The sequence below is a fragment of the Coregonus clupeaformis genome, chromosome 16 (genome assembly GCF_020615455.1).
Source record: "Coregonus clupeaformis isolate EN_2021a chromosome 16, ASM2061545v1, whole genome shotgun sequence".
NCBI classification, from domain to species: domain Eukaryota; kingdom Metazoa; phylum Chordata; class Actinopteri; order Salmoniformes; family Salmonidae; genus Coregonus; species Coregonus clupeaformis.
In genome coordinates this window covers 18,175,248-18,200,450 of record NC_059207.1, presented here as the reverse complement: position 1 = coordinate 18,200,450, position 25,203 = coordinate 18,175,248, and positions in this window count along the sequence as shown.

The following is a 25,203-nucleotide window of genomic DNA, read 5'->3' as shown; positions in this document are numbered from 1 at the left end:
ATCCGGCTCAGAGTTGCATCCAACATCCGTCTCAGAGTTACATCCAGCATCCGGCTCAGAGCTTCATCCAGCATCCGGCTCAGAGTTACATCCATCATCCGGGTCAGAGATACATCCAGCATCCGGCTCAGTTATATCCAGCATCCGGCTCAGAGTTACATCCAGCATCCGGCTCGGTTACATCCAGCATCCGGCACAGAGTTACGCCCAGCATCCGGCTCAGAGTTACATCCAGCATCCGGCTCAGAATTACATTCCTGCATCCGGCTCAGAGATACATCCAGCATCCGGCTCAGTTACATCCAGCATCTGGCTCAGAGTTACATCCAGCATTCAGCTCAGACTTAGTTCCCATCGCTTTTCACATGCCAAAATAAAGGTTATGTGATTTCCGATTTCAAAATTAAGTCCCCCGATTTGTCATGCCAAAATAAAAATCAAATCAAATGTTATTTGTCACATGCTTCGTAAACAACAGGTGTAGACTAAGTGATATGCTTGCTTACTTACGGGCCCTTCCCAACAATACAGAGAGAGAAAAAATAGAAATAATAAAAAATATATATACAAATAAACACACACATGGGGAATAAATACACAATGAGAAATGATAACTTGAATATATACACGGGGTACCACTACAGAGTAGATGTGCAGGGGTACAAAGTAATTGAGGTAGATATGTACAAATACTCTAGGTTGGGATAAAGTGACTAGGCAACAGGATAGATAATAAACAGTAACAGCAGCATATGGGAGTCAAAAGAGTCAATGCCGATAGTCCGGGTAGCTATTGATTAACTATTTAACTAACTATTTAGCAGTCTTATGGCTTGGGGCGTAGAAGCTGTTCAGGGTCCTGTTGGTTGCAGACTTCGTGCATCGGTACTGCTTGCTGTGTGATAGCAGAGAGAACAGTCTATGACTTGGGTGGCTGGAGTCTTTGACAATTTTTAGGGCCATCCTCTGACACCGCCTGGTATAGAGGTCCTGGATGGCAGGGAGCTCAGCCCCAGGGATGTACTGGGCTGTATGCACTACCCTCTGTAGTGCCTTGCGGTCGGATGCCAAGCAGTTGCCATGATGCAGCCAGTCAAGATGCTCTCAATGGTGCAGTTGGTTGTAGAACTTTTTGAGGATCTGAGACATCCCCCTAGATGCTGAAGTTGAGCAATCGAGACGTCTGCATCAACCTCAGAGTTATAGCTGCCTCTCCTTTCAAGCGTGCCCTATAACAAAGATGGTGGATGAATGAAGATTTCCCAGTCAGGCCGTTTACCATAGAAAAAATGTGGCACAGTTCCAGTCTGTTTAAGGGGGTGTCTCTCTCATAGGCACCAGTGCATTAGCAGCTGGGTCTGGTCTGCTTAGTTCATTGACTATATGGCTGCGTTTACACAGGCAGCCCAATTCTGATATTATTTCCACTAATTAGTCTTTTGACCAATCACAACAGATCTGTCACGACTTCCGCCGAGGCTGCCCCCCCCTCCTGGTTCGGGCAGGCTTCGGCGTTCGTCGTCACCAGAGTACTAGCTACTGCCGATCCCATTCTCATCACTCCACTTGTCATGTCTTGTCAATCACACACACCTGGTGCTCATTCCCCTAATTAGTATGTGCATAAGTGTTCCCTCTGTTCCCCTTGTCTTTGTGAGTGATTGTTTGTTGTGAGAGCGTGTAGCTCGGTTGAGCTACTATTCACTGTGTTTATGCCAAGGTGGATGTTTTCCCTTGTAGTAGTTTCGTTTGACATGTTGGGCGTTTGATTTATGTAAACGGAATAAACTCTGGACTTCAGTATTTTACCTCCTGTGACTGACTCCTTCATTCACACTTCGTCACAGAATCACTCACCTGATCTGATATGGAGTCAGCAGGAGAAGGCCGCATGCCTGGAGTTGTGGCAAGGGTCGTTTTTGATCACCCGCCTGAGGGTCGAGAGGCGGGCGAACGACTGGTTCATCTGAGGCAGGGGACGAGGACAGCTCAGGACTACGCGCTGGAGTTCCGGACGCTGGCAGCGGGGTCCGGGTGGAACGAGCAGGCCCTGATCGACCATTTCCGGTGCCACCTAAGGGAGGATGTCCGACGGGAGCTAGCCTGCCGGGATGCCATGCTATCATTCTCCCAACTGGTGGACATGGCCATCCAGCTGGACAATCTGCTAGCATCCAGAGGACGTCCTGGTAGGGGTCTGCCCGTTCCCACTCCGGACGACTCTGACCCCGAGCAGATGGAGCTGGGGGGAGCCGCCGGTCGAGAGAGCACAGGAGGACAGCGACAGTGCCACTCTGGTGGCACGAAGGGAGAATCCACCTCACGTCGCAGTCAACGTTCTTTTGGGTCTGGAGGCGGTAGGCAGGGTACTCACGCATCACCCCAGGTAACGAACACCCAAACGTGTTCAGAGCCCTTTGCGGCGCACTGTACTTTATCTATCTCCTTTCTCGATCACTTGGTAGGTTCCCAGTGTAAGGCGCTAGTCGATTCAGGCGCAGATGGGAATTATATGGACAGGGCATTTGCACGCCGTCAAGGCATTTCATTGGTTCCCCTAACCATTCCACTCCCCATCAGAGCACTCGATAGTCGACCATTAGGGTCCGGGTTGGTTAAGGAAGTTACTGCACCATTCACCATAATTACGCAGGAGATGCATGTTGAGCAGATCACCTTTATGATTATTGAGTCTCCTGCTTACCCTGTAGTCTTGGGTATCCCGTGGTTAGCCCTTCACAACACTAATTTCTCATGACCGCAGAGGGTTCTTACGGGGTGGTCGCGTGAGTGTCCGGGTAGGTGTCTAGGTGTTTCGTTGGTGCGATCACGGTGGAAAGTCCAGACGGTACCCCCACCGTGCGCATTCCCCCCGAATACCATGATCTGGCGCTCGCGTTTTCCAAGACGCAAGTGACTAAATTACCACCTCATCGGGAGGAGGATTGCGCGATAAACCTTCGGGTAGACGCTGTACCTCACAGGAGTCATGTGTATCCCTTGTCGCAGGCTGAAACTGAGGCTATGGAAACATACGTCACCGAGTCCCTGCGCCAGGGGTATATACGTCCCTCCACTTCACCTGCCTCCTCAAGTTTCTTCTTTGTGAAGAAGAAAGATGGCAGTTTACGCCCGTGCATTGATTATCGACCACTGAATAATGTGACGGTACGATTAAGTTATTCTCTTCCCCTCATTCCTTCAGTGATTGAGTCAATGCATGGGGCCTGCTTTTTCACCAAATTAGACCTCAGGAGTGCCTACAACCTGGTGCATATTCGGGAAGGGGATGAGTAGAAAACAGCATTCAGCACAACCTCGGGCATTATGAATACCTGGTGATGCCCTACGGTTTGATGAATGCTCCATCCGTTTTCCAGTCCTTTGTGAACGAGGTGTTTTGGGACATGCTTGGTCGCGGTGTGGTGGTCTACATCGATGACATCCTGATGTATTCCGTTACGCGCACCGAGCATGTGTCCCTGGTTCGCAAGGTACTGGTCCGACTGTTGGAAAATGATCTTTATGCCAAGGCAGAGAAGTGTGAGTTTTTCCAGCAGTCAATCTCCTTCCTCGGATACCGCATTACCACCACAGATGTGGAGATGGAGGGAGACCGCATTGCAGCCGTGCGTAATTGGCCGACTCCAACCACGGTAAAGGAGGTGCAGCGCTTCCTTGGCTTTGCCAACTACTATCGAAGGTTTATTTGGGGCTTTGGCAAGGTCGCAGCTCCCATTACCTCCTTGTTGAAGGGTGGGCCGTCCCGGCTCCGACTGGTCTGCTGAGGCTGATTTGGCCTTCATTAGATTGCGGGGTCTGTTCACCTCAGCCCCGGTACTGGCTTATCCCAACGCTTGGGCACGCCACCCAAGCTCTGCCCCTGTGCCTTCTTTTCTAAGAAGCTCAGCTCGACGGAGCAGAACTACGGCGTTGGTGATCGGGAGCTGCTGGCTGTTGTCCGAGCTTTGACGGTGTGGAGACATTGGCTCGAAGGGGCGAAACACCCTTTCCTCATCTGGACAGACCACCGTACATTCGGGCAGCGAGGAGGCTGAATCCTCGGCAGGCCAGGTGGGCCCTCTTCTTCACCCGGTTTGATTTCACACTCTCATACATTCCGGGTACGAAGAACGTGAAGGCAGACGCACTGTCTTGGCTGTATGACACAGAGGAGAGGCCCAGAGACAACACCCCCATACTCCCGGCCTCATGCATTGTGGCGCCGGTAGTATGGGCGATGGACACAGATATAGCGCAGGCATTACGCACAGATCCATCTCCACCGCAGTGTCCAGCTGGGCTGCAGTACCTGCCTGCGCTTATCCGTGATCGTCTGATCTACTGGGCACACACGTCACCCTCCTCTAGTCATCCAGGTATCGGTCGTACAATGCGCTGCCTGACCGAGAAGTACTGGTGGCCTACCTTGGTTAAGGACGTGAGGGTATATGTTTCCTCGTGCTCAGTGTGTTTCGCCCAGAGTAAGGCACCTAGGCACCTCCCAGCGGGTAAGATACAACTTTTACCAGTTCCACAACGACCATGGTCTCACCTTAGTATTGATTTTCTCACTGATCTTCCCCCCTCCCAAGGTAACACCACTATCCTGGTTGTTGTGGACCGCTTTTCTAAGCCCTTCCAATGTGTTTTAGGTTACCAACCGGTCCTGGCACCAGAGCCAGACCAAGGCTCGTGCGGTGGATAACTGGTTTCGGCGCGCGGAGGAGACTTGGGACGCTGCCCACGTTTGCCTCCAGCGCGCCGTGCGTCGTCAGAAGGCCAACGCTGACCGCCACCGCAGGGAGGCCCCGGTGTTCGTACTGGGGGATCGGGTCTGGCTCTCGATCTGGAATCTGCACCTCCGCCTGCCCTGCCGGAAGCTGAGCCCGCGGTTTGTGGGGCCGTTTAAAGTCCTGAGGAGAATAAACGAGGTGACATACAGGTTGTTATTCACCCCTGATTACCGTATTAACCCATTGTTTCATGTGTCTCTCCTCAGGCCGGTGGTAGCTGGTCCGCTCCAGGAGTCTGAGGTACGGGAGGTTCCTCCACCTCCTCTGGACATCGAGGGGGCCCCGGCGTACTCGGTCCGTTCCATCCTGGATTTAAGGCGTCGGGTGGGGGGCCTTCAGTATCTCGTGGAGTGGGAGGGGTACGGTCCGGAGGAATGGTGCTGGGTCCCAAGGCGGGACATCCTCGATCCCTCCCTGTTGAGGGATTTCCACCGTCGCCATTCGACTCGCCCTACTCCACGTCCTCCTGGCCGTCCCCGAGGCCGGGGTCGGCGCACTGCTGGGGGAGGGGGGTACTGTCACGACTTCCACTGAGGCTGCCCCCCCTCCTGGTTCGGGCAGGCTTCGGCGTTCGTCGTCACCGGAGTACTAGCTACTGCCGATCCCATTCTCATCACTCCACTTGTCATGTCTTGTCAATCACACACACCTGGTGCTCATTCCCCTAATTAGTATGTGTATAAGTGTTCCCTCTGTTCCCCTTGTCTTTGTGAGTGATTGTTTGTGAGAGCGTGTAGCTCGGTTGAGCTACTATTCACTGTGTTTATGCCAAGGTGGATGTTTTCCCTTGTTTTCCCTTGTTTGACGCTTTGGGCGTTTGATCTATGTAAACGAAAAAACTCTGGACTTCGATATTTTACCTCCTGTGCCTGACTCCTTCATTCACACCTCGTCACAAGATCTTTTCACATCTTTTTCAGAGCTGATCTGATTGGTCAAAAGACCAATTAGTGAAAAAAATATCAGAATTGGGCTGCCTGTGTAAATGAACCAGAAAAAAATAGTGAGTGAGATATCACAGAGTTTCTAAACCCAGAGGCGTAACATCGCAGACCAGGCCGGGATTTGGGGTTTGAGAAGTCAATGAGAGAAGTGAAAAATTATTCCTTAGTTGTTCATTTTCTCAAAATCTAAAGGCACAACCTAGATTCGAGCCAATGTCTTAAAGATGCACTATGCAGAAATTGCTCTGCCATTTCCTGGTTGCAAAAATTCAAATAGTTAGTCTAATTTCAGTTTGTGACAAAACAAGCAAGTATAGTGTAGAGAATCAAATCAAATCAAATTTTATTGGCCACATGCGCCGAATACAACAGGTGCAGACATTACAGTGAAATGCTTACTTACAGCCCTTAACCAACAGTGCATTTATTTTTAATAAAAAAGTAGAATAAAACAAAAAAGTGTTGAGAAAAAAAGAGCAGAAGTAAAATAAAATAACAGTAGGGAGGCTATATATACAGGGGGGTGCCGGTGCAGAGTCAATGTGTGGGGGCACTGGCTAGTTGAGGTAGTTGAAGTAATATGTACATGTGGGTAGAGTTAAAGTGACTATGCATAAATAATTAACAGAGTAGCAGCAGCGTAAAAAGATGGGGGTTTGGGGGGGGGCAGTGCAAATAGTCCGGGTAGCCATGATTAGCTGTTCAGGAGTCTTATGGCTTGGGGGTAGAAGCTGTTGAGATTGCATCATCTGTGGATCTGTTGGGGCGGTATGCAAATTGGAGTGGGTCTAGGGTTTCTGGGATAATGGTGTTGATGTGAGCCATGACCAGCCTTTCAAAGCACTTCATGGCTACAGACGTCAGTGCTACGGGTCGGTAGTCATTTAGGCAGGTTATCTTAGAGTCCTTGGGCACGGGGACTATGGTGGTCTGCTTGAAACATGTTGGTATTACAGACTCAGTCAGGGACATGTTGAAAATGTCAGTGAAGACACTTGCCAGTTGGTCAGCACATGCTCGGAGTACACGTCCTGGTAATCCGTCTGGCCCTGCGGCCTTGTGAATGTTGACCTGCTTAAGTGTACCATCTTAACCGCTGTGAAATATATTTTCCATAACCAAAAATATTGTATTTTCAGCTGTTTGAAACTGGTGTACAAAACCGAAAGTAAAAAACGTAAAAACGAAATTTAAGAAATGGAAGCATAGAAATAGCGCACCAGATCTACCACTTCTTAGACTTGCTTTCAATGAGAATGACAGATCTATAACTAACATTTCTATGTGAATTTGGTCGGGTCTCTCCAAATTTACATATTGCAGCTTTAAGTAGACTCGATGATGTGATTCTGCGCATGAGTTTAGCTAGCCAACGTGACCATGACATCGCCTACAAGTGTGATCAGGGATTTCTATTACAGAAGCAGTTTCTTTGGAGATATCTCGCTTCTTCTTCTGTCTCTGCCAAATAATCAGGTTTCCACTAGATAACACAGCAACAAAGTCAAAATGAATGAAAACAAAAATGTGCTTTTTTTTGTCTTAATTTAAGGTTATGGTTAGGCATAAGGTTAGCGGTGTGGTTAAGGTTAGGGTTAAGGTTAAGGTTAGGCTCTGGAGTTGTGGCTCAAACCCCCCCTTCTTACTTCACCCTGTGAGTCCACTGGTGATTCATTCATTTGCACCATGGACCCCCTCTCACTTTCTTGCTTCAAGTAGGCAGGCTGGCAGCCACAGACTCATTTCTGGGAGTGCAGACTGGTTGTGCCCAATGATTTATATATCCACTAGATGACGCAGTTTTGAAGCCACCGCGCCTCCATCTTGGCATTCCCCCACCATTGTAAAAAATATTTTGGAAGCTATAGAAATGAATTTATTAATGTCTAAATTTGATTTTGCCACATTTCTTCTATTACAGACACCTTAATGCAGTGGTTCCCAACGAGGGGTACTAGGACCCCTGGAGGTACTTGGCATATCCACAGGGGGTATTTGAGAAGACTCATGAGACCATAGGCTTACTGGTAAAATGCACATGAGTGGGTACTTCAGGGGTACTCCGGGCAGAGCAAAATTCATTTGGTGGTAGAGTAACTGAAAAAGGTTGGGAACCACTGCCTTAATGCATACTTTTAAATTATATTATGTGAGCTAAACATATATTTTTCTTTTTTACAAATATATAAAAACATTTTCCTTAAAGTATAATTTTTATGAAGTTCTAATGTTACTGTCCCCACTACAACAACAAAATATATACTTAAATATATAATTTTGTCCTTGAAACATTTAATTAAAATACTGTAGAATTCCATTCATTCATATGAAGGACTGCTTCTTTTGGGGAGTGCCAATATGGCCGACCGGTGGCTTCAAAGCCGCTCATTGGCCAATACATAGCATCAACAATCCAGGGCTTATACATCATTGGTTGTGTCCCTCCTAAAACAGTGACACCTGAAGGCCACATGGATCAGAGGAGATCCAAGATGGATGCCGCTCCTCTCTGGAGAATGGATGTTCCATACTCACATACACAAGCTTTTCAACGCTTTTTTTTGCATTGTTTATGTGAGTAAATGCCACCATCTCATGGACATTGTTAATTTGTGACAATTAGGGCATCACGTGTTAAGAATAGTAAAATGTTATTCTAATACTCTTGCGTTGTCTTTTCTGACCAGCTATGACCAAACCCTCTACCTCTGTGGTCTCCCTGGTGTCTGTCCAAGACCAAGGAGGAATCCTGAAAACACCAGCCCAGTTAGAGAGTGAAGTCCTGGGCTCCAGAGACTCATCCTGGCTCCCTGGCCCTTCTCCACACACCCTCACTGTATCCAACGCATACAACCAAGTGCTCCCAAGGCCCAGTCCAGCCCAACACACACACCGCACCCTCTGCCTACCACCCATATACGACAACATACACATAAGCCTCCCATCGCCGCTAGAAACACTCTCCAAAATATACCCAACTCCTCCATCCCTACTGTGCAAATTCTCCAACAAATTAACAACACTTGTCCAATTTAACAACATTGTGCAGGACCAATCTCAGTCGTCTAGTTCAAACAGTCCTCCTAATCCCCACACTCCATGCTGTCTCAGCAGTTCAAGCAGTTCACACAGTCCAGACAGTCCAAACTGGACAGTATGTTACAGCACATTGGACCCCCAGCCAACCTCTCCCTCTCTACTCAGGATGCCCTTGAGGATGCCCAGTAAGTTCAAGTCTCTCGCTTATGTAGCATGAACAATGTGTAGGTGTGGTGTCTAAGCAATTTATGACTTTGCTAACGTTTGCAAATGGTATCTTAGAGGATGTTGATTCAGCTTAGGGAAGCATCTGGAGAGCAGTTCTATAGGGGCACCCTAAAACAGAGGAAGTCTGTTGTGTGGAGTCATGGAATTGGTCTGTAGGGGAAACCACCCATATCATGTTAAAGATTATAAATACTTGGTTGGGACAAAGGAGGACAGAACAACATATTAGATTGGGTCCGTTGTTCTCCAGATGCCTGCAGATGTCTGTAAATTTACGCTGAAATCTTTTGAAATAATAAACCTTTATAATCAAAGTACAGTGTAAGCGGACTCCTTGTTCTCACAGCATAATTAGCATCATTATTTAGATACTACAGAATGGTGCCGAGGTAGTTGGGACGTGCTGCGTCTCTCCAGTGTTCCATTCATGAGCTACGAAGTGACTCCCGCTCAAGACGCCGGCTCATAAGGTGAGATTTCTCACAATTTTGTGCGCTGGTCGGTTCGTTTGCTTATGTGGGTGTGTGCGCTGGGGAGATGTACCGTTTGAAAGACTTATGTGTGCATTTTGCTGTTATTTGCTGTGGGATAAGAGTCCGTTCTAAATTTCAAAATTTGTTTGCGTTGAAAGCAACGCAAACAGGGGGGAGTGTCTATAACTATTGAAGAATAGAATGAAGGAATAAGGCCAAGGAAAATGTATACAAATTAGGACATCGCGAATCTATGATAAGCCCTCCAACGAGGCGATCATTAGGATGGGCCGAAAATCCTAAAAGCACATTAGGTGAATTTAGGTCAGTCCCGGGGACTGGGGTTTGTGGTATATACATTCTATTGCAAGTTACCGCTCAACTTATAGTTGACGAAGTATATGTTTGATGTAACCGCTCATTGAATATCCGCGAACTCGTGGTAGCAGAAATTTAGGAACAATGGAAAAAAAACGGCGCGATGGAGGTAGAATACTGCCTTAGGGGTCCGTAGGAACGAAAAAAAAATAAAGAAAATTAAATAAAGACGTCTCTGTTGTGTTTAAACTGTGTGTCGACTCATGTTAGGATAATATTTATGTTAGAGATATATACATATATATGTTTTGGTTGAGGACAGGGGTTTTTGTTTTTATAAGGAAATATGTAAGTTAAGGTTAAAAATCTTATGAGTCTCCGTTGGTGAGAACGTTAATAATTGTTAACTATATATGAGCCCCCTGGAAGGACGTTACGGTTAAAAATCTTATGAGTCTCTATAAAAAGAGAACATTTACTAACTATTAGAATATCATGAGCCTACAGGGAGGAGTTTTTAAGAGTGTATAGAGATGTTTTGTAATGGATAAGAAAATAACTTTAAATCTGCAGATTAGGATAAGTGAAGTTAAGAAACTTCAAAGTAGGATTTGTGTTCTATGTTTTGTGTTGGTTTGTGAGCTCTGTTAAGTGTTACTGTTTGTCTGTTGGGGGAAAGAACGGAGGTACAGTTGGTCTGTCTACTTTCTGTTGTTTAGCCTGGAGAGAGCTGCTTGGGAGCTCCTTCCACTCTGAAATCGCATTGGTGAATGAACTACGCATGCGTGGGATTTTATGAGTTTAGAGTTACGTAGCGCAAATATGCCACTCCCCTGCCTGCACTGAGCTGCTGGGAGACGCAGACTCAGAGCAGACAGAGAAGAAGGGGGAGATTTAGACACTAATAGAGTAGACTGTTTGTTAAATCGGCTGTTGTTTAACGATGAAACTATTTGATTGAGACCTATTGAATTGATAAACTAGAGATATGTTGACGGATTAAAAATAAATAAAATAAAATGTTATTGAGCTATCTATAAATATTCCTGAGTTAAGTTGTTTGCTTATTTCTTAGCGCAAATGTGAACAGAGGAATATTGAATGGTTGAAATAACTCAGTGAGTGCATAAAATACTAAATTCTTGTCTGTTCTTTGTTCTTCTGTCATATGAGAGACGATAAGGAGGAGACAGAGAGAGAGAGAGAAGGTGCTGACGAGTGCATAACGCGACAGGGTGTGCTGCAACAGATCCAGTCAAATTAAGGCCAGTACTGTTCTATTTACAAAACTTACCTTCCCATACAGGATATTTTGTGTGCCTAGCATATTTCATGTTGTGACAATTTGACAGGGACTTGGCAACAGACTGATCAATTGATGTAATTGCATATTGGAGTTTTTGTGCATAAGTTGGTTTGATTAGAGTTGTGTTGGAAATCGAGTACTGACATTATTCTGTAAAATTAAGGTCATTGGGTGCTTATTAAGCAATTGGTTTGTGAGTGCTGTAGTGTTGCTGGAGTAGAGGTCTTTCTTTTTTTGGATTGCTCTGAAGTTGACTACTTTCATTTACTTTTCCTGATCGGATGTGGTAAGATTGCCACTAATCAATAGTTTGGTAAAATAAAATAAAATAAATTGATACAAATAAGTAAATTGATGAATAAATTGATGAATTGTTTGATTGATTAATTAATTAATTTGGGGGAGGGGGGAGAGAAAAAAGGGAGGAAACATAAGCTACATAGTCTAAAATAATACAATAATTCACAATAAAGGAATATAAAAGAGTTGTTACAAGGGGGAAAAAGGACATCAAAACTATGAAAGTAATTACTCCTGTTGATGTAGTACAAAATAGTAATCCTCTAGTTAATGGTATTGCAAGGTTATCTGGAAAATGGAATAAACGTTGGCATGACATTGAACAACCATGGCCAGTGGAAGGGACTCTTAACCCAGACGTCATCAACATAATGAAAGTGATTGAATAATAGAGAGAGGAAAAGCAGAAACGACCATAAAGATGAATCCAAACTCCAAAAGTAAGAAGAAAACGAGATGCCTGGATAAGGAGAATCATTTAGAAGAAGTAAGAGAACTGGAAGAACAACTCAAGAAGCTGAAGATACAGAAGAAAAAACTGCTGAGAAAAGGATCCCAAGAATTTGTCACGCCCTGGCTCTGGGGACTCTTTTATGTTGAGCCAGGGTGTGTAGGTTCTATGTTATAGTTTTCTAGGTTTCTGTTCTAGATCGTTGTGTTTCTATGTTGGCCAGGGTGGTTCCCAATCAGAGGCAGCTGATTCTCGTTGTCTCTGATTGGGAACCATACTTAGGCAGCCTGTTGGCACTTTTGTATTGTGGGATCTTGTTCCGTTAAGGTTTGTGTTATTTAACCTAGGACTTCACGTATCGTTTGTTTATTGTTTTGGTGTGTGTGTGTACACAATAAAGTATGTACGCTTATCGCGCTGCGCCTTGGTCCGCTTCATCTTATAACGATCGTGACAGAATTGGAGAAGAAGTATACATTGAGGCCAAGGAAAGAGGGCACCAGTAAGAAGATGATGCCAGATGATATTTTGAGGACAGAACCTAGAATATAAGCCTTTGCAAAATACCGATATGTCAGATATACTTGAGAAGCTGTCTACTCTTCAAGATGGAGCATATCCTTGGATTTCAAAATTCTAAGAAATTACGGTGGGAACACAGTCTGCCATAGGAGACATTAAGATACTTTTGGCTAATCTCCTTGGGATTCCAGATATGGAAGAAATATTTCAGAGAGCTGGACTCAATAGATATGTGGGGACTGCAGTGAATGACCCTGAATTGTTGGCTGCAAGTAGAAATCGGCTGTGGAGAGCACTGAAAGATACGTTTCCAACAAATGTGCATCCTGACAACATTCTGATTGACCCACTAGGACAACAAGAAAATCAGAGAGCCTACAGTGGGGAAAAAAAGTATTTAGTCAGCCACCAATTGTGCAAGTTCTCCCACTTAAAAAGATGAGAGAGGCCTGTAATTTTCATCATAGGTACACGTCAACTATGACAGACAAAATGAGAAAAAAAAATCCAGAAAATCACATTGTAGGATTTTTAATGAATTTATTTGCAAATTATGGTGGAAAATAAGTATTTGGTCAATAACAAAAGTTTCTCAATACTTTGTTATATATCCTTTTTGGCAATGACACAGGTCAAACTTTTTCTGTAAGTCTTCACAAGGTTTTCACACACTGTTGCTGGTATTTTGGCCCATTCCTCCATGCAGATCTCCTCTAGAGCAGTGATGTTTTGGGGCTGTCGCTGGGCAACACAGACTTTCAACTCCCCTCCAAAGATTTTCTATGGGGTTGAGATCTGGAGACTGGCTAGACCACTCCAGGACCTTGAAATGCTTCTTACGAAGCCACTCCTTCGTTGCCCGGCGGTGTGTTTGGGATCATTGTCATGCTGAAAGACCCAGCCACGTTTCATATTCAATGCCCTTGCTGATGGAAGGAGGTTTTCACTCAAAATCTCACGATACATGGCCCCATTCATTCTTTCCTTTACACAGATCAGTCGTCCTGGTCCCTTTGCAGAAAAACAGCCCCAAAGCATGATGTTTCCACCCCCATGCTTCACAGTAGGCATGGTGTTCTTTGGATGCAACTCAGCATTCTTTATCCTCCAAACACGACGAGTTGAGTTTTTACCAAAAAGTTCTATTTTGGTTTCATCTGACCATATGACATTCTCCCAATCCTCTTCAGGATCATCCAAATGCACTCTAGCAAACTTCAGATGGGCCTGGACATGTACTGGCTTAAGCAGGGGGACACGTCTTGCACTGCAGGATTTGAGTCCCTTGCGGCGTAGTGTGTTACTGATGGTAGGCTTTGTTACTTTGGTCCCAGCTCTCTGCAGGTCATTCACTAGGTCCCCCCGTGTGGTTCTGGGATTTTTGCTCACCGTTCTTGTGATCATTTTGACCCCACGGGGTGAGATCTTCGCGTGGAGTCCCAGATCGAGGGGAGATTATCAGTGGTCTTGTATGTCTTCCATTTCCTAATAATTGCTCCCACAGTTGATTTCTTCAAACCAAGCTGCTTACCTATTGCAGATTCAGTCTTCCCAGCCTGGTGCAGGTCTACAATTTTGTTTCTGGTGTCCTTTGACAGCTCTTTGGTCTTGGCCATAGTGGAGTTTGGAGTGTGACTGTTTGAGGTTGTGGACAGGTGTCTTTTATACTGATAACAAGTTCAAACAGGTGCCATTAATACAGGTAACGAGTGTTGGACAGAGGAGCCTCTTAAAGAAGAAGTTATAGGTCTGTGAGAGCCAGAAATCTTGCTTGTTTGTAGGTGACCAAATACTTATTTTCCACCATAATTTGCAAATAAATTCATTAACAATCCTACAATGTGATTTTCTGGATTTTTTTTCCTCAATTTGTCTGTCATAGTTGACGTGTACCTATGATGAAAATTACAGGCCTCTCTCATCTTTTTAAGTGGGAGAACTTGCACAATTGGTGGCTGACTAAATACTTTTTTTCCCCACTGTATGTGTCAAGAGTTCATCAAGTGTGGAGAAATATTACCGGAAATGATCCAGATGTGAGTCAAATTGAGCAGTCAATTTTGAGAGCTAAACTGCAGATGGGACTGCCCTCACCAGTAAGGAGCAAACTGGCAGAGGTGGTTGGACTTGGAAGCATGACAAAAGGTGTCTATATAGATCATATAGCCCATCAAGTGGATCTGTACAGGAAAAAGGAACACAACTAGAAAGAACAGGACCAAGAAGCTCTCAGAAAACTCAATGAAATACAACTGGGGGAGAATAAGAAGGAGAAGAGACAAGCTTTGGTTATGCAGAATCAGTGTGCACCAAATCAACAATCACTGCCACAGCTTCAACCGGACCAGTTCCAACCGCAATTGTACCAGCCACCAATAGCGGTACCAGTTGTTTCATATCCATAGACAGTTTCTGGACAGACACAGAATTGGAGAGGAAGAGGACGAGAAGGCTTAGAAAGAGGAAGAGGAGGAAGATTTAAGCCATACTTCCAGCAATCTTCAGAAGTGTGTTATAGTTGTGGACAGGTTGGTGACTTTGCTGTGAGTGTAATGGGCCAGAAGGAAACACAAGAGGGAATTTCAGAGGAAGATACAGGGGCAAGTGAAGATCATCTGGAGGACAGGTGAACCCTTATAGGGGCCAGGAGCAAGGATTCTAGGGGTGCCCAGAAGATCCGAAAGGGGGGTGTCAGCTGGTAGCATCAGGACCGGAAAAAGAGGTGAAAATAAACAACATACCATTGGAAGTGATGGTGGATAGCGGAGCTGCTTTTATCTGTGTTCAGCCTGAAGAGGTTACACATCTCACTATGTCAAATCAACTAATTAGGACAGGGATTTGAGGGAGTAAAACAGTTGATTACTCTTAAGGAACCAATTGAGCTCTGCTATAAAAATCAGAAAATTACAATACCTATTCTGGTATCAGAACATATACCTATTGCATTGTTGGGAAGAGATGCATTGTGTAAGTTGAACTGTACAATAAGATGTACACCAGACGGCTGTCTGGTAGAAGTGCCAAAGGAAAAGGTTTACCAATTGTTGATGATGACAGAGATGGATTCGTCTTCAGTATTCTGGATTGGAAATCTCAGTGAAGATTTTTTGAAGCAGGCTAAGATATGGGAGAAATTTATTGTGGCAAATATGCCAGATGCGAGGCTTCCGGAATATACATTTCATTGTACGCTCAAATATTTCAAGAATGCTGCCCAATCGAACTCAGGGGAATGGTTGAGTCATCAACCAAATAAAGTTCAACTCAGCTCATGTTGCATAATTTTAGAACCACAAGGAGCAGCTATGAAGATAAACACAGACGATTATCTGGATAAAGAATTTGAAATTGAGAAGAGTGTGCCACATGTGACCTTGAGCAGAAGCAAATAGGAGAAATTATGACAGAAGCAGAGAAAGCTGTTTTTGTACTGATGAAAGAGAATTCGGGGGATTTGGAGGAGTGAAGATCAGCGATTTCTCAAAATAATGATTTCGGCTCAAGGACAAGGAGAGCCACAAGCTGTACGGATGACACATGAATCTATTTGAAGTGTGAAGATGGATTAAGAATCTATGGAAGAGGAGATGTTGCAACAAGTTCAAGAATGTTTGTGGTCTCAAAGTAGTACCGATATTGGACTTGTGAAATCAGCCCGATTGAGGTGAAAGTTGAACTTCAACCAGGAGCCAGACCTCCTTGGAAGAATTAGTATCCATTGAAAGATGAAGCAATCCAAGGGATTGAACCATAAATTGAAGGACTTTCAAAAGCAGGTGTTTTGAAGACAATAGAAAAAATCCTCAGAGTAAGAATGTTTGTTGTTTTGGAGAAACCATGAGGGGTTGATAGTAGTGCCTCTAGACCTATTAGGTCTGATGATTTAGGAAGCTATGGGTTAGCTCATGTTGCAAGGGGGGAGGTTAGGAGAAAGATTATAAAGGAGTAGGGTTTTTGGGAACCAAATTTGCTTGAACAGATTGACTATGTCATAGGCAGGTGCACAATCTGTCTGAAAAATAATGTTTACAGGGGGTGACTGTTATTCTTGGTTACATTCCTACACCAAGAGGTGCATAAGATGTCAAACTAAGCTAAAAGATGCTGTTAAGATAATTTCTATCTCTAATTCAACCTAAGCTTGAATCATTACCAGAGGTTGTAAGGCTCTGGTTTTAATCATAAATGATTCAAGGTCCACAACCAGCAAGAATGATCTGTATTTTTATTCATGGAGAGCTCTGGCGCCAAAACCCATACCCTCCTGTTTTATACCCCTTGACACACAAAGGCACTTTGCTCCGCCCACCTTTAGGAGGCTTTCTTAAACAGTTTCCACCTTTCTCCTTCACCCTGGAATGTTTAGTCCCGCCCCCCTCTGTTAGTGGGTTGATAATTCTAACACAGTTTACACATTTATACTGTATTTGGGGTGAAATCCTTTAGTCATTATTCTTAAAATACAAATTAATCTAACAATCCACCCCTTTGACTAAATGTCTTCACATTCAGGATAAATGTATTTTACAAGCATGATTAATCTCAGAGATCACGTCAGAACTAATAAACATTTCATCAAATTGCGGTCTTTCAGGGTCCAAATCCTCGTCATCCACCAAGCCTGGAGGATCGTTTTTCACATTCCCCTGGTCAGAGTCCGGAGTCAGTCCATCTCTCATCATTGTTTAGATACTGCATTTCACCAACGCCTGACTCCCCAATCCTCGGACACAGGGAACAAGACAACAACCACATAATACAAGAATACCCATACAAACACTGAACGCTCCTAAGATGGTGGCTGCTATGGTTTTCCATTTACCAAATATTTCATCAAACCACCCTATCCACGATGTACTAACTTCTGAGTTCTCAGTTCATCCTTCACTTAGTGCAGTTAATTCTGTAAGAGCTCTGGTGACTGTCCCATCCAGTGTGGTGTTGTTAGGGATAAATGTGCAACAATGGCTTATCATTCTATAGACACCGGCCCTTTCTGCCTGATCTAGAACCAACCTCTACTAAGTTATGAGCGGGATGGCGGATAATCGCTCGGAAATCCCCTTTACTGCATCTCTAGTTTGGTCAATAAATCGTTGTTGGTTGTAATAGATATAATTTATCCAATCCACATTTTTTTTTATTGTCACCTACCAGAAACATTTTGTGGTAAAACCCTCCCATATTTGATTCATAGCTTTGTATTCGTCTGGAACACCCCTGGGGATGCCTATACCATCTATCCAAATTGGGCTATTTCCTTCCTGACCTATATTTCTCCTCCTCCTGATTATTCTTCCTGTCACTGGTCTTTGATGACTAATTCTTGCAGGTTTGGACCAACAATACTGGTGCACAAGTACCCACCCATCCTTCTGGTAATGTCTGTCGAATGCTCCCTTTGTTAGTACATGCATTAGTCAGAGGGATGGTAAGGTTCCTAATTTTTCCCCTCCCTTCCTTATCTAAATCAGTCACATTAATTTTCTCCTTACAGCCATCAAAATCACCCAAGTTACGGGTGCCATTTCTATGTCTGCAACACTGGTATTCGCCAGGAGTTAAAGTGAATCTAGGTGGGCTGGTCAAGTAAGTCAACTTTGCCAGCCCAATCCCTGTGCAATTGGGCTCTTTTTGATTGGACCCCAGGTCTAATACACAGGGAAACATTGCCTTTGGCATTGGGGCGGTCAACATTGTCGGTCGCCCAATGGAGCATGCATAACAATTGGTCTCCCCCTAGGCCCTAGCGGTGTACTTCATCCACTTTAACCAGAGATTCTCATCAGGGACCCCCTCCACTTCCCCTTGGTTCCATTCTTGGAGGAGAAAATCTTTCATAGTGGACGGGTTAGTCGAATTGACTCCGTCATCCCTTGACTGATCTACTCGGTCTATTGCTATTAATGGATTAATGACAGTACCTGTGCCCTCCATATCTTTTGACTCCATCAAATGTAATCTTAGACAAGTATCCCGTCCGTATTCGTCCGCGCAAGCCCAGTAAGTTCTTTTCATGTCCTCTTTATTGACCTTTACTATTGTTACTACCATCTCCGTGGGGTTGTCGTTATACCTTCTTATCCTCCATCTGGACGTCCAGCCCCCCCCCCGTCTCATATCTCCGTCCCCCAGTATCTCTAAATACCTGAGCCCAGGAACAATCCGCCGAGGGAGCTGAACATAAATACAATGGGATTTTATAATCCCACGTTGCTTGCTTATCCGTCCTGATAAGATCCCTAATCCTAATTTTGAATCTTACTCCCCACCCTTCTCTGACTCCTATTTTGTAGATCACTCGTCCTTGACGGTCAGTATGTCGGGTCGCTTCCCTTTTATTTCTTAATAATGGTAAGGCCATAGCGTAATTGGTGCGAGGTGGTGGTGGATCTTGACATACCAAGACTATTGCCGAGACTATGATGCAGCTCAGGGTCACCCATATTCCCAAAAACCGCCAACCCTCTCCTGCCTTTAGTCCTTCTGCTTGGTACCACCCCATACTCACACCCTAAGAACACACTACAGTGATGATAGGTCGGGGTAGGAGATCTTCGTTGACAGAGGTGATCCCCGGACCCTATTGGTCTAGTTCTTCTCTCCAACTCTGCGTGTGCTAAGTAGTGCTTGTATGTGGTCTTACCTTCTTGCAGTGGGTAACATGGACCCAGGTTCCTCTCTCTGCTATTCTAATGGCCAAGGCGGTGACCAATATAACCTGATAGGGCCCTTCCCAACAGGCCTCCTTCCAGTTATTCTTCTAGTGACTGGATGCTCACCAGTCACCTGGTTAGATAGAGTGGGTCACCTTCTCCTTTAGTTCACATGTGGGGCACAAAACCTCTAACATACGGGTGTGGTTAATAAACTATCTTCACACATGTTCAGATTAATCTAACAATTTCTGACTGCATTCTCTTTCTAGACTGTATGTATAAAAAAAAATTTTTTTAAGTATTTTGTCCTCTCCTTCGTATATTATTTAATCCTACAATTAGCCTCTTCCCCCCTCTTGACACATAGTTCTGCTCATGTGTCAATATTACCACCTACCTAAACAATCACTTAGGTAATTTATCAACCAATTGCCATGCCTTTCATTTTTGAGACTGTCTTTTGCCTCTTTATTTGTGATTAACCCAGTTATATCTAATAGCCCACCAAAAAAAACCTCACCATCTTTAAATCACAACCAATGTCATATCCCTATTTACTCTCTACCATTTTGGTAACTTCCCTGATATATGTATGAAAAGCTAAGACTGTTTGGGAAGAGAGCAACAACATAAACTGTTCTTCCTCCTTAGAATTCCAAATGATTTTACCATGGGCTGCCATTGCCTTCCCATAGATAAGATCACTTAATTTACCAGTATGCAGTACATAATGGAGTACCCAAGCTTTACAGCAGTCCATCATCACCAAAAAGCTCATCATTCTTCATTAAAAAAAAAAAAAATTCTCTAGTCCCTATCTTACTGATCCTATTGCTAAATCAATGATCTAGGCAATAGCTGTCTCGCCTTAGATTGTACATTCCTCTGATTACTGCAGCTTGTTGCATTAATTTAGGTTCAAATATCCCCCAACAAACCGTTCCATCCCACAGCATAGTAAATACCACCTATGAACTGTTGAAAATCCCCTAAATTCAACATAACAACTCTTTATAAACATCATGCTGGGTGTGTTTTTTATTTATTTGAAAAACCCAATTGAAAAACAACAATCAAAGATAGCCAGGCTCAACTTAATTTGGTAGCTCCCTTTTATGACCTAAATACTGCCTAACTTCACTACTGCTCCCCATCACTCTTAGCAACATTCCAATGAGATAAGCTAATCTCTTTCTCCTGGTTATACATTTTGTTAACCTTCAATTACCATCAGTAATCTAAAGATGGTAGCACACACAAAACATAATACAGATATCCCCAGTCTTAACCCATCAATAATGTTTGTATCAATCTAATTCCTCATAACTAATCCATAAAACCACTCAAAATTCCTCGATTATACAATGATTATTTAATTGATTACCCTAAATCTGCTACATGTGATCTCATCTCAAATGATCCATTATCAATTATTTTTTCAACCCCTTAGGAAAATCTGTCTCCCCTTCTATTGTTCCTGTCCCCCCTGTAAATGTCATATTTCAGTTTTTAGCCAATACAATCACGGTTACATCAAATGTTCCCTCAGTTAATGGTATTTTCTCCCTAATATTTCATACTCTTCTTATTTCCCTAAATGAGATTTAATCCCTTGCCTTTCCTCTACTATCCTTCTATCATTACTGAATCAATGATAATAACTATAATAACTATCAATAATAATTGTAATAACTATTACAAATTATATTGTGCCCTTTTTCTGATAATGTTATAATTGTAGCCTATTCCATCACTTTAGTTTAAAATATACATTTCTTTATAACAAATCCAGAACAGGCTGGCACTATTCCCCCAGCACAACAGCCAATGCCACTTGCTTCCCCGTAACGAAAATAAATTATCGTTCTAAAATTTACCAACTATTTGTATTTTCTCTCTTTAACCGTTCTCTCTGATTCGGCCCCAATTAATAAAACAAATACTTGATATCGTTGATAAGCATACACTTAATGACATTCCTACCATCTGAACTATGTACTGTCTCTCACCTCTCCCCCCTCTCCTGCTCCTTCCTATATTATGGGGGAGGCGCGGGGACCTTCCCTACAAATCTTCCTTCTTAGGAAATAATGTCATTCGTACTTGTAACATATTTTCATAGACCTATCTAGAATACTACTAAAGCTATCTAATGCAACTTTTAATACACGTAAAAACTCTCTCTCCCTACACCCATTCCCCATTGAATAAGTGCGTCTTCCTAGTTACCCCCCAACTACGCCTCAAATCTTTTATTCAGCATTAACCAACCAAATACTAAGTAGTATCCGGTTATCATTCATACCAGCCGTTGAATTCCCTCATACACACAGATTTCACCTTATGCCATTCAAATGCCCAACACAACATAATAGTTCAATGGAACCCTTTATTGGCTCTCTACTATTTATACATTACTTCTATAACCACTTTAGTTATGGTCCGATTACCCACTAAACCTTATCACATAACCTTATCACCTAATCAAACAACGGCACAACCTTAAACTCATATCCACTGGCTGGTAGCCCAGTAACCAAGCGCACCGTTTCAGTAACCAAGGTCGCCGGCTCCAACTCCCGAGCCGACCAGGCGAAAAATCTGCCGATGTGCCCCCGAGCAAGGCACCCAACCCCCACTGCTCCTGCAAGTCGCTCCGGACCAGAGCGTCTGCCAATTGACCAAAAATGCAAATGTAAATATTCTCTACTTTCTCACTCATGATGTACGTCTACGTTTGGGTGAGAAAGTTCATACGTATATATCGTTGGAATTATATAGGTACCTCTCAAATAATCCCTTCGTGGTGTTTTTAGCCAATTCTTAATCGACACGAATCATTTTTTCAAACATTTTACCCGTTTAACCAAAAAATAGACTGTCCTATCTCCGACACTGCCCTTTCCTTTACCCCTGCAGTCACGATGGTTATGACCTGTTCTGTTACAGTATTTACACGGGGCCATACACCCTTGCCAAATATTCCTTTGTTACAGTTAAGCCCTTCCTCTCTCCTTCGCGCTTAAAAAAGACCCTCGCTGTCTCTAGCCCCTCCCCTCGCTGTTTTTTCAAATCCGTTCCACAGTTTACATGCATCTGCTTAATCATAACTTTTAACTTTTCCACATCGAGATGCCCAATAAATCCATACCTCTTCTCCCAAATGGATCCATAAAACATATTCCTTCGATCTCTTCCTAACATATATCTTTCATCCCCCGTTAATTCTCTGACCTCTTTAGAATATTTATTTCCCATGGTGGAAAAATAAGAAATCCCCCCGTTTAGTAATAATTCAATCCAGAATTATTCTCCTAGGAGCTATTATTAGTGTGTCTCTTGAGCCAATGTTATGATCTGCTTTTGTAATTAACCATTTAAAATTATTTAACCCCTAACCCAGAGTTTTCTATTTAAAACTCCGGTTTCATGAAAAGAGTCAGATAACCATTTTTTCTCACGTGACTTATTTTTAGCTCCTTCCTTGAAACAATTATCACGTATTCCGATGGATTCTCAAGTCTCACACGTACACAACATTATACAACCATTTGCTAACCCTATTTGTAACCTAGAGGTCGTATCTGCTCCAGTTTCATGAAACAGACAGAGTTATAGCAAATCCCCAGTTGTTTACGCGACTTTTGACCTGTTTTATGTATCCATAGCACACGACGAAAATCATCCCCCTCCCTGTTTATATCGTAACACTGTACCCCGTACAATCTCAATAAAAACTAGTTTATTTTGGTGATGGCCATTCACCCTGAGTCATTTCAGACCCCCTCCCTGTTTATATTGTCCCACTGTACCCCGTACAATGTCAATATTAACTAGATTATTTTGGTAATAGCTATTTACCTAGGGTCAATTACGGACCCTCCTTTCTTCCATCATAATAATTATTACTTCCTTTGAGATTTTGGTAACTATTCTCTGCCCTTCACAAGAATTACTATTCTTATACAAGTTCAAATCATTTCACCAAAATACATGAATAAAAATTACTGACCTTTTCCTTGCAGTTTTGATTTAAATGCTTTTTCAAACTCGTTAACGTCTTTATCGTTCATAAGAGTAATCACCGGCCTGTTTATAACCTTAACGTCGAAGGCCAGGACTATTCTCCACGGATGCAATCACCCGCCCGTGCACGGTTTCGGTGTTCTTAGAACGACAAAGACGTATTTAAGATCCGGCTTGAAGGACCACTCTGTTAAGATAATTTTTATCTCTAATTCAACCTAAGCTTGAGTCATTACCAGAGGTTGTAAGGCTCTGGTTTTAATCATAAATGATTCAAGGTCCACAACCAGCAAGAATAATCTGTATTTTTATTCATGGAGAGCTCTGGCGCCAAAACCCATACCCTCCTGTTTTATACCCCTTGACACACAAAGGCACTTTGCTCCGCCCACCTTTAGGAGGCTTTCTTAAACAGTTTCCACCTTTCTCCTTCACCCTGGAATGTTTAGTCCCGCCCCCCTCTGTTAGTGGGTTGATAATTCTAACACAGTTTACACATTTATACTGTATTTGGGGTGAAATCCTTTAGTCATTATTCTTAAAATACAGATTAATCTATCAGATGCTCAATCGTTTGCCAAGTTCTTGTGTAAAGAAGTCATAAGCAGGTGGGGACTTCCCGATCACATATCCTAAAATTAGTGGGAAAGGAATTTGTGGATGAATCAGTGAAATGGTTTTTGAAAAATTAGGAGAAAAAGTCAGACTAAAAAGTTAAGAAAACTAGGGTTGAAGGAACTCTAGGACAGTCAGCTAAGCTTCAATGTTAGTACGAGAGAGAAAACAGTGGTGAAGGGAAATTTAGAGTTCAGTGGAGAGATAATTATGGAGAAGAAGTGTTGTTATCAGGACCAGAAGTAGAAGCTGTGCCCCCTAGTCAAATGAAGTATATTTTGTACAACGATATGAAGTGGAAGAGGGTTATGAGTGATTGCTCACTTATTTTGCGTAATGTTACATGGAAAGATCAGGGAGAATATATGTGTACTTATTTAGTGCAAGCATTAAAATTTGTTCCGGTTAAGAATTATTGGTTAAAAGGCTATGTAACTCGTAAGTTGACGCTTATGATGGAAGATTTGAAGTCTGTTGAAGCTTCCACAGTCACCAAAGGAGTTCAGGAGAAGTATATTACAGTAGCCACTCCAACAGTAAATAATACACAGAGGATATCTGTAACTTTCCCACTGGAAATAGTTAAGAGTGTTAATACATGAACTAAAGCAACTATTTTAATAGTAACATTGAAAGAGATTAATGGTACGACGGCAATAACAAATTCAGGAAAATATGACACAGACACCAACAACAACTTTTCTGAAACTAAAGGATGTAGTAAGAGTGACTCAGGAGTTTATGATAAGGATGGAGAGTGCTGTCAATGGTAGTAAGGATAGTGTTGAAATAGGAGAGCAGATGGTAGTAGAGAATGATGTAGATTCATCTGAAATAGTGCAGAATACTATCATGGAGGTACAGGATGATTTCTTTGATTTTAATGGAAGACAAGAAGATATGTCTGATCAATACCGCTCGTTAGGGAAGAGAGAAACTAAATGGAAGGCATATGGATTTGATTCTTCTGTTTTGCAAATTAAAGATGGATGGGCAGGTAGGAATCTTTGGTTCCAGCAGTTAACTCATTCTGTAAGATCAGTGAGGAATCTTGAGGGTCCATGTCTGTTGAGAATTCCAGCACCAGGCACATGGGGTTCAATCTTAGAGAAGGTAGCTCAACCTCTATCAAGTATGTGTAAATCTTATGCTTTGTCATGGCTGTTGTATCAGCAACAATCATTAACAGATACAATAATGTCATTGTCGAAGCATTTGTTTAGGCCTAGGTTTAAGTGTTCTTGGTTAAGTTAATTACCCTATGTGAATTTGTTAGATGGGAAGGAAAATCAGTTAACAGCGATTCCTGAAGCATTGGAGGTGAAACCCGTGAGGGCTAAAAGCTGTTTTTGTTAAAATAAAACATATGATGGAAAGGGGATGTTTATGGGAATATCAGATTGTGATGATTATATGATGACTTTGGGTAAGCATGAACATAAGGTTAGTAATGAGAAATATAATGTAACTTTTTATGTTCCAGTTAGTAAGAAGAGCAGGACTTTGATGGTGAAAGATCAGCT